Below are 10,152 nucleotides of genomic sequence, written 5' to 3'. Positions count from 1 at the left end.
GTTCATTTTGGCTCTCACACCTAAACTAAACGTTGTAGACTCAAAATTTTTGCTGTATTTAGTGTATTCTAGCATCCTGAAGATGATTCCAGCATTAATTTCATTGTGCTTATGCTCATTTTTAAGATTTTGACATTTTCACCTAAAGTGCACAATCAGGCTGAAAACGCGTTTAAAGCAATAAAAAGTTCATTTTGGCTCTCACACCTAAACTAAACGTTGTAGACTCAAAATTTTTGCTGTATTTAGTGTATTCTAGCATCCTGAAGATGATTCCAGCATTAATTTCATTGTGCTTATGCTCATTTTGAAGATTTTGACATTTTCACCTTAAGTGTACAATCAGGGGCTGAAAACGCGTTTAAAGCAATAAAAAGTTCATTTTGGCTCTCACACCTAAACTAAACGTTGTAGACTCAAAATTTTTGCTGTATTTAGTGTATTCTAGCATCCTGAAGATGATTCCAGCATTAATTTCATTGTGCTTATGCTCATTTTTAAGATTTTGACATTTTCACCTAAAGTGCACAATCAGGCTGAAAACGCGTTTAAAGCAATAAAAAGTTCATTTTGGCTCTCACACCTAAACTAAACGTTGTAGACTCAAAATTTTTGCTGTATTTAGTGTATTCTAGCATCCTGAAGATGATTCCAGCATTAATTTCATTGTGCTTATGCTCATTTTGAAGATTTTGACATTTTCACCTTAAGTGTACAATCAGGGGCTGAAAACGCGTTTAAAGCAATAAAAAGTTCATTTTGGCTCTCACACCTAAACTAAACGTTGTAGACTCAAAATTTTTGCTGTATTTAGTGTATTCTAGCATCCTGAAGATGATTCCAGCATTAATTTCATTGTGCTTATGCTCATTTTTAAGATTTTGACATTTTCACCTAAAGTGCACAATCAGGCTGAAAACGCGTTTAAAGCAATAAAAAGTTCATTTTGGCTCTCACACCTAAACTAAACGTTGTAGACTCAAAATTTTTGCTGTATTTAGTGTATTCTAGCATCCTGAAGATGATTCCAGCATTAATTTCATTGTGCTTATGCTCATTTTGAAGATTTTGACATTTTCACCTAAAGTGCACAATCAGGCTGAAAACGCATTTAAAGCCATAAAAAGTTCATTTTGGCTCTCACACCTAAACAAAACGTTGTAGACTCAACATTTTTGCTGTATTTAGTGTATTCTAGCATCCTGAAGATGATTCCAGCATTAATTTCATTGTGCTTATGCTCATTTTTAAGATTTTGACATTTTCACCTAAAGTGCACAATCAGGCTGAAAACGCGTTTAAAGCAATAAAAAGTTCATTTTGGCACACAAACCTAAATTAAACGTTGTAGACTCAAAATTGTTGCTGTATTTAGTGTATTCTAGCATCCTGAAGATGATTCCAGCATTTATTTCATTGTGCTTATGCTCATTTTGAAGATTTTGACATTTTCACCTTAAGTCTACAATCAGGGGCTGAAAACGCGTTTAAAGCAATAAAAAGTTCATTTTGGCTCTCACACCTAAACTAAACGTTGTAGACTCAAAATTTTTGCTGTATTTAGTGTATTCTAGCATCCTGAAGATGATTCCAGCATTAATTTCATTGTGCTTATGCTCATTTTTAAGATTTTGACATTTTCACCTAAAGTGCACAATCAGGCTGAAAACGCATTTAAAGCAATAAAAAGTTCATTTTTGCTCACAAACCTAAACTAAACGTTGTAGACTCCAAATTTTTGCTGTATTTAGTGTATTCTAGCATCCTGAAGATGATTCCAGCATTAATTTCATTGTGCTTATGCTCATTTTGAAGATTTTGACATTTTCACCTTAAGTGTACAATCAGGGGCTGAAAACGCGTTTAAAGCAATAAAAAGTTCATTTTGGCTCTCACACCTAAACTAAACGTTGTAGACTCAAAATTTTTGCTGTATTTAGTGTATTCTAGCATCCTGAAGATGATTCCAGCATTAATTTCATTGTGCTTATGCTCATTTTGAAGATTTTGACATTTTCACCTAAAGTGCACAATCAGGCTGAAAACGCATTTAAAGCCATAAAAAGTTCATTTTGGCTCTCACACCTAAACAAAACGTTGTAGACTCAACATTTTTGCTGTATTTAGTGTATTCTAGCATCCTGAAGATGATTCCAGCATTAATTTCATTGTGCTTATGCTCATTTTGAAGATTTTGACATTTTCACCTTAAGTGTACAATCAGGGGCTGAAAACGCGTTTAAAGCAATAAAAAGTTCATTTTGGCTCTCACACCTAAACTAAACCTTGTAGACTCAAAATTTTTGCTGTATTTAGTGTATTCTAGCATCCTGAAGATGATTCCAGCATTAATTTCATTGTGCTTATGCTCATTTTTAAGATTTTGACATTTTCACCTAAAGTGCACAATCAGGCTGAAAACGCGTTTAAAGCAATAAAAAGTTCATTTTGGCTCTCACACCTAAACTAAACGTTGTAGACTCAAAATTTTTGCTGTATTTAGTGTATTCTAGCATCCTGAAGATGATTCCAGCATTAATTTCATTGTGCTTATGCTCATTTTGAAGATTTTGACATTTTCACCTTAAGTGTACAATCAGGGGCTGAAAACGCGTTTAAAGCAATAAAAAGTTCATTTTGGCTCTCACACCTAAACTAAACGTTGTAGACTCAAAATTTTTGCTGTATTTAGTGTATTCTAGCATCCTGAAGATGATTCCAGCATTAATTTCATTGTGCTTATGCTCATTTTGAAGATTTTGACATTTTCACCTAAAGTGCACAATCAGGCTGAAAACGCGTTTAAAGCAATAAAAAGTTCATTTTGGCTCTCACACCTAAACTAAACGTTGTAGACTCAAAATTTTTGCTGTATTTAGTGTATTCTAGCATCCTGAAGATGATTCCAGCATTAATTTCATTGTGCTTATGCTCATTTTGAAGATTTTGACATTTTCACCTTAAGTGTACAATCAGGGGCTGAAAACGCGTTTAAAGCAATAAAAAGTTCATTTTGGCTCTCACACCTAAACTAAACGTTGTAGACTCAAAATTTTTGCTGTATTTAGTGTATTCTAGCATCCTGAAGATGATTCCAGCATTAATTTCATTGTGCTTATGCTCATTTTTAAGATTTTGACATTTTCACCTAAAGTGCACAATCAGGCTGAAAACGCGTTTAAAGCAATAAAAAGTTCATTTTGGCTCTCACACCTAAACTAAACGTTGTAGACTCAAAATTTTTGCTGTATTTAGTGTATTCTAGCATCCTAAAGATGATTCCAGCATTAATTTCATTGTGCTTATGCTCATTTTGAAGATTTTGACATTTTCACCTTAAGTGTACAATCAGGGGCTGAAAACGCGTTTAAAGCAATAAAAAGTTCATTTTGGCTCTCACACCTAAACTAAACGTTGTAGACTCAAAATTTTTGCTGTATTTAGTGTATTCTAGCATCCTGAAGATGATTCCAGCATTAATTTCATTGTGCTTATGCTCATTTTTAAGATTTTGACATTTTCACCTAAAGTGCACAATCAGGCTGAAAACGCGTTTAAAGCAATAAAAAGTTCATTTTGGCTCTCACACCTAAACTAAACGTTGTAGACTCAAAATTTTTGCTGTATTTAGTGTATTCTAGCATCCTGAAGATGATTCCAGCATTAATTTCATTGTGCTTATGCTCATTTTGAAGATTTTGACATTTTCACCTAAAGTGCACAATCAGGCTGAAAACGCATTTAAAGCCATAAAAAGTTCATTTTGGCTCTCACACCTAAACAAAACGTTGTAGACTCAACATTTTTGCTGTATTTAGTGTATTCTAGCATCCTGAAGATGATTCCAGCATTAATTTCATTGTGCTTATGCTCATTTTTAAGATTTTGACATTTTCACCTAAAGTGCACAATCAGGCTGAAAACGCGTTTAAAGCAATAAAAAGTTCATTTTGGCACACAAACCTAAATTAAACGTTGTAGACTCAAAATTGTTGCTGTATTTAGTGTATTCTAGCATCCTGAAGATGATTCCAGCATTTATTTCATTGTGCTTATGCTCATTTTGAAGATTTTGACATTTTCACCTTAAGTCTACAATCAGGGGCTGAAAACGCGTTTAAAGCAATAAAAAGTTCATTTTGGCTCTCACACCTAAACTAAACGTTGTAGACTCAAAATTTTTGCTGTATTTAGTGTATTCTAGCATCCTGAAGATGATTCCAGCATTAATTTCATTGTGCTTATGCTCATTTTTAAGATTTTGACATTTTCACCTAAAGTGCACAATCAGGCTGAAAACGCATTTAAAGCAATAAAAAGTTCATTTTTGCTCACAAACCTAAACTAAACGTTGTAGACTCCAAATTTTTGCTGTATTTAGTGTATTCTAGCATCCTGAAGATGATTCCAGCATTAATTTCATTGTGCTTATGCTCATTTTGAAGATTTTGACATTTTCACCTTAAGTGTACAATCAGGGGCTGAAAACGCGTTTAAAGCAATAAAAAGTTCATTTTGGCTCTCACACCTAAACTAAACGTTGTAGACTCAAAATTTTTGCTGTATTTAGTGTATTCTAGCATCCTGAAGATGATTCCAGCATTAATTTCATTGTGCTTATGCTCATTTTTAAGATTTTGACATTTTCACCTAAAGTGCACAATCAGGCTGAAAACGCGTTTAAAGCAATAAAAAGTTCATTTTGGCTCTCACACCTAAACTAAACGTTGTAGACTCAAAATTTTTGCTGTATTTAGTGTATTTTAGCATCCTGAAGATGATTCCAGCATTAATTTCATTGTGCTTATGCTCATTTTTAAGATTTTTACATTTTCACCTAAAGTGCACAATCAGGCTGAAAACGCGTTTAAAGCAATAAAAAGTTCATTTTGGCTCTCACACCTAAACTAAACGTTGTAGACTCAAAATTTTTGCTGTATTTAGTGTATTCTAGCATCCTGAAGATGATTCCAGCATTAATTTCATTGTGCTTATGCTCATTTTGAAGATTTTGACATTTTCACCTTAAGTGTACAATCAGGGGCTGAAAACGCGTTTAAAGCAATAAAAAGTTCATTTTGGCTCTCACACCTAAACTAAACGTTGTAGACTCAAAATTTTTGCTGTATTTAGTGTATTCTAGCATCCTAAAGATGATTCCAGCATTAATTTCATTGTGCTTATGCTCATTTTGAAGATTTTGACATTTTCACCTTAAGTGTACAATCAGGGGCTGAAAACGCGTTTAAAGCAATAAAAAGTTCATTTTGGCTCTCACACCTAAACTAAACGTTGTAGACTCAAAATTTTTGCTGTATTTAGTGTATTCTAGCATCCTGAAGATGATTCCAGCATTAATTTCATTGTGCTTATGCTCATTTTTAAGATTTTGACATTTTCACCTAAAGTGCACAATCAGGCTGAAAACGCGTTTAAAGCAATAAAAAGTTCATTTTGGCTCTCACACCTAAACTAAACGTTGTAGACTCAAAATTTTTGCTGTATTTAGTGTATTCTAGCATCCTGAAGATGATTCCAGCATTAATTTCATTGTGCTTATGCTCATTTTGAAGATTTTGACATTTTCACCTAAAGTGCACAATCAGGCTGAAAACGCATTTAAAGCCATAAAAAGTTCATTTTGGCTCTCACACCTAAACAAAACGTTGTAGACTCAACATTTTTGCTGTATTTAGTGTATTCTAGCATCCTGAAGATGATTCCAGCATTAATTTCATTGTGCTTATGCTCATTTTTAAGATTTTGACATTTTCACCTAAAGTGCACAATCAGGCTGAAAACGCGTTTAAAGCAATAAAAAGTTCATTTTGGCACACAAACCTAAATTAAACGTTGTAGACTCAAAATTGTTGCTGTATTTAGTGTATTCTAGCATCCTGAAGATGATTCCAGCATTAATTTCATTGTGCTTATGCTCATTTTTAAGATTTTGACATTTTCACCTAAAGTGCACAATCAGGCTGAAAACGCGTTTAAAGCAATAAAAAGTTCATTTTGGCTCTCACACCTAAACTAAACGTTGTAGACTCAAAATTTTTGCTGTATTTAGTGTATTTTAGCATCCTGAAGATGATTCCAGCATTAATTTCATTGTGCTTATGCTCATTTTTAAGATTTTTACATTTTCACCTAAAGTGCACAATCAGGCTGAAAACGCGTTTAAAGCAATAAAAAGTTCATTTTGGCTCTCACACCTAAACTAAACGTTGTAGACTCAAAATTTTTGCTGTATTTAGTGTATTCTAGCATCCTGAAGATGATTCCAGCATTAATTTCATTGTGCTTATGCTCATTTTGAAGATTTTGACATTTTCACCTTAAGTGTACAATCAGGGGCTGAAAACGCGTTTAAAGCAATAAAAAGTTCATTTTGGCTCTCACACCTAAACTAAACGTTGTAGACTCAATATTTTTGCTGTATTTAGTGTATTCTAGCATCCTGAAGATGATTCCAGCATTAATTTCATTGTGCTTATGCTCATTTTTAAGATTTTTACATTTTCACCTAAAGTGCACAATCAGGCTGAAAACGCGTTTAAAGCAATAAAAAGTTCATTTTGGCTCTCACACCTAAACTAAACGTTGTAGACTCAAAATTTTTGCTGTATTTAGTGTATTCTAGCATCCTGAAGATGATTCCAGCATTAATTTCATTGTGCTTATGCTCATTTTGAAGATTTTGACATTTTCACCTAAAGTGCACAATCAGGCTGAAAACGCGTTTAAAGCAATAAAAAGTTCATTTTGGCTCTCACACCTAAACTAAACGTTGTAGACTCAAAATTTTTGCTGTATTTAGTGTATTCTAGCATCCTGAAGATGATTCCAGCATTAATTTCATTGTGCTTATGCTCATTTTGAAGATTTTGACATTTTCACCTAAAGTGCACAATCAGGCTGAAAACGCATTTAAAGCCATAAAAAGTTCATTTTGGCTCTCACACCTAAACAAAACGTTGTAGACTCAACATTTTTGCTGTATTTAGTGTATTCTAGCATCCTGAAGATGATTCCAGCATTAATTTCATTGTGCTTATGCTCATTTTTAAGATTTTGACATTTTCACCTAAAGTGCACAATCAGGCTGAAAACGCGTTTAAAGCAATAAAAAGTTCATTTTGGCACACAAACCTAAATTAAACGTTGTAGACTCAAAATTGTTGCTGTATTTAGTGTATTCTAGCATCCTGAAGATGATTCCAGCATTTATTTCATTGTGCTTATGCTCATTTTGAAGATTTTGACATTTTCACCTTAAGTCTACAATCAGGGGCTGAAAACGCGTTTAAAGCAATAAAAAGTTCATTTTGGCTCTCACACCTAAACTAAACGTTGTAGACTCAAAATTTTTGCTGTATTTAGTGTATTCTAGCATCCTGAAGATGATTCCAGCATTAATTTCATTGTGCTTATGCTCATTTTTAAGATTTTGACATTTTCACCTAAAGTGCACAATCAGGCTGAAAACGCATTTAAAGCAATAAAAAGTTCATTTTTGCTCACAAACCTAAACTAAACGTTGTAGACTCCAAATTTTTGCTGTATTTAGTGTATTCTAGCATCCTGAAGATGATTCCAGCATTAATTTCATTGTGCTTATGCTCATTTTGAAGATTTTGACATTTTCACCTTAAGTGTACAATCAGGGGCTGAAAACGCGTTTAAAGCAATAAAAAGTTCATTTTGGCTCTCACACCTAAACTAAACGTTGTAGACTCAAAATTTTTGCTGTATTTAGTGTATTCTAGCATCCTGAAGATGATTCCAGCATTAATTTCATTGTGCTTATGCTCATTTTTAAGATTTTGACATTTTCACCTTAAGTGTACAATCAGGGGCTGAAAACGCGTTTAAAGCAATAAAAAGTTCATTTTGGCTCTCACACCTAAACTAAACGTTGTAGACTCAAAATTTTTGCTGTATTTAGTGTATTCTAGCATCCTGAAGATGATTCCAGCATTAATTTCATTGTGCTTATGCTCATTTTGAAGATTTTGACATTTTCACCTAAAGTGCACAATCAGGCTGAAAACGCATTTAAAGCCATAAAAAGTTCATTTTGGCTCTCACACCTAAACAAAACGTTGTAGACTCAACATTTTTGCTGTATTTAGTGTATTCTAGCATCCTGAAGATGATTCCAGCATTAATTTCATTGTGCTTATGCTCATTTTGAAGATTTTGACATTTTCACCTTAAGTGTACAATCAGGGGCTGAAAACGCGTTTAAAGCAATAAAAAGTTCATTTTGGCTCTCACACCTAAACTAAACCTTGTAGACTCAAAATTTTTGCTGTATTTAGTGTATTCTAGCATCCTGAAGATGATTCCAGCATTAATTTCATTGTGCTTATGCTCATTTTTAAGATTTTGACATTTTCACCTAAAGTGCACAATCAGGCTGAAAACGCGTTTAAAGCAATAAAAAGTTCATTTTGGCTCTCACACCTAAACTAAACGTTGTAGACTCAAAATTTTTGCTGTATTTAGTGTATTCTAGCATCCTGAAGATGATTCCAGCATTAATTTCATTGTGCTTATGCTCATTTTGAAGATTTTGACATTTTCACCTTAAGTGTACAATCAGGGGCTGAAAACGCGTTTAAAGCAATAAAAAGTTCATTTTGGCTCTCACACCTAAACTAAACGTTGTAGACTCAAAATTTTTGCTGTATTTAGTGTATTCTAGCATCCTGAAGATGATTCCAGCATTAATTTCATTGTGCTTATGCTCATTTTTAAGATTTTGACATTTTCACCTAAAGTGCACAATCAGGCTGAAAACGCGTTTAAAGCAATAAAAAGTTCATTTTGGCTCTCACACCTAAACTAAACGTTGTAGACTCAAAATTTTTGCTGTATTTAGTGTATTCTAGCATCCTGAAGATGATTCCAGCATTAATTTCATTGTGCTTATGCTCATTTTGAAGATTTTGACATTTTCACCTTAAGTGTACAATCAGGGGCTGAAAACGCGTTTAAAGCAATAAAAAGTTCATTTTGGCTCTCACACCTAAACTAAACGTTGTAGACTCAAAATTTTTGCTGTATTTAGTGTATTCTAGCATCCTGAAGATGATTCCAGCATTAATTTCGTTGTGCTTATGCTCATTTTGAAGATTTTGACATTTTCACCTAAAGTGCACAATCAGGCTGAAAACGCGTTTAAAGCAATAAAAAGTTCATTTTGGCTCTCACACCTAAACTAAACGTTGTAGACTCAAAATTTTTGCTGTATTTAGTGTATTCTAGCATCCTGAAGATGATTCCAGCATTAATTTCATTGTGCTTATGCTCATTTTGAAGATTTTGACATTTTCACCTTAAGTGTACAATCAGGGGCTGAAAACGCGTTTAAAGCAATAAAAAGTTCATTTTGGCTCTCACACCTAAACTAAACGTTGTAGACTCAAAATTTTTGCTGTATTTAGTGTATTCTAGCATCCTGAAGATGATTCCAGCATTAATTTCATTGTGCTTATGCTCATTTTTAAGATTTTGACATTTTCACCTAAAGTGCACAATCAGGCTGAAAACGCGTTTAAAGCAATAAAAAGTTCATTTTGGCTCTCACACCTAAACTAAACGTTGTAGACTCAAAATTTTTGCTGTATTTAGTGTATTCTAGCATCCTGAAGATGATTCCAGCATTAATTTCATTGTGCTTATGCTCATTTTGAAGATTTTGACATTTTCACCTAAAGTGCACAATCAGGCTGAAAACGCATTTAAAGCCATAAAAAGTTCATTTTGGCTCTCACACCTAAACAAAACGTTGTAGACTCAACATTTTTTGCTGTATTTAGTGTATTCTAGCATCCTGAAGATGATTCCAGCATTAATTTCATTGTGCTTATGCTCATTTTGAAGATTTTGACATTTTCACCTTAAGTGTACAATCAGGGGCTGAAAACGCGTTTAAAGCAATAAAAAGTTCATTTTGGCTCTCACACCTAAACTAAACGTTGTAGACTCAAAATTTTTGCTGTATTTAGTGTATTCTAGCATCCTGAAGATGATTCCAGCATTAATTTCATTGTGCTTATGCTCATTTTTAAGATTTTGACATTTTCACCTAAAGTGCACAATCAGGCTGAAAACGCGTTTAAAGCAATAAAAAGTTCATTTTGG

This window comes from Vanacampus margaritifer, unplaced genomic scaffold (genome assembly GCF_051991255.1).
Source record: "Vanacampus margaritifer isolate UIUO_Vmar unplaced genomic scaffold, RoL_Vmar_1.0 HiC_scaffold_22, whole genome shotgun sequence".
In the NCBI taxonomy this organism is placed as follows: Eukaryota; Metazoa; Chordata; class Actinopteri; order Syngnathiformes; family Syngnathidae; genus Vanacampus; species Vanacampus margaritifer.
The sequence above is the reverse complement of the archived record's forward strand: the minus strand, read 5'-3'. Positions refer to the sequence as shown.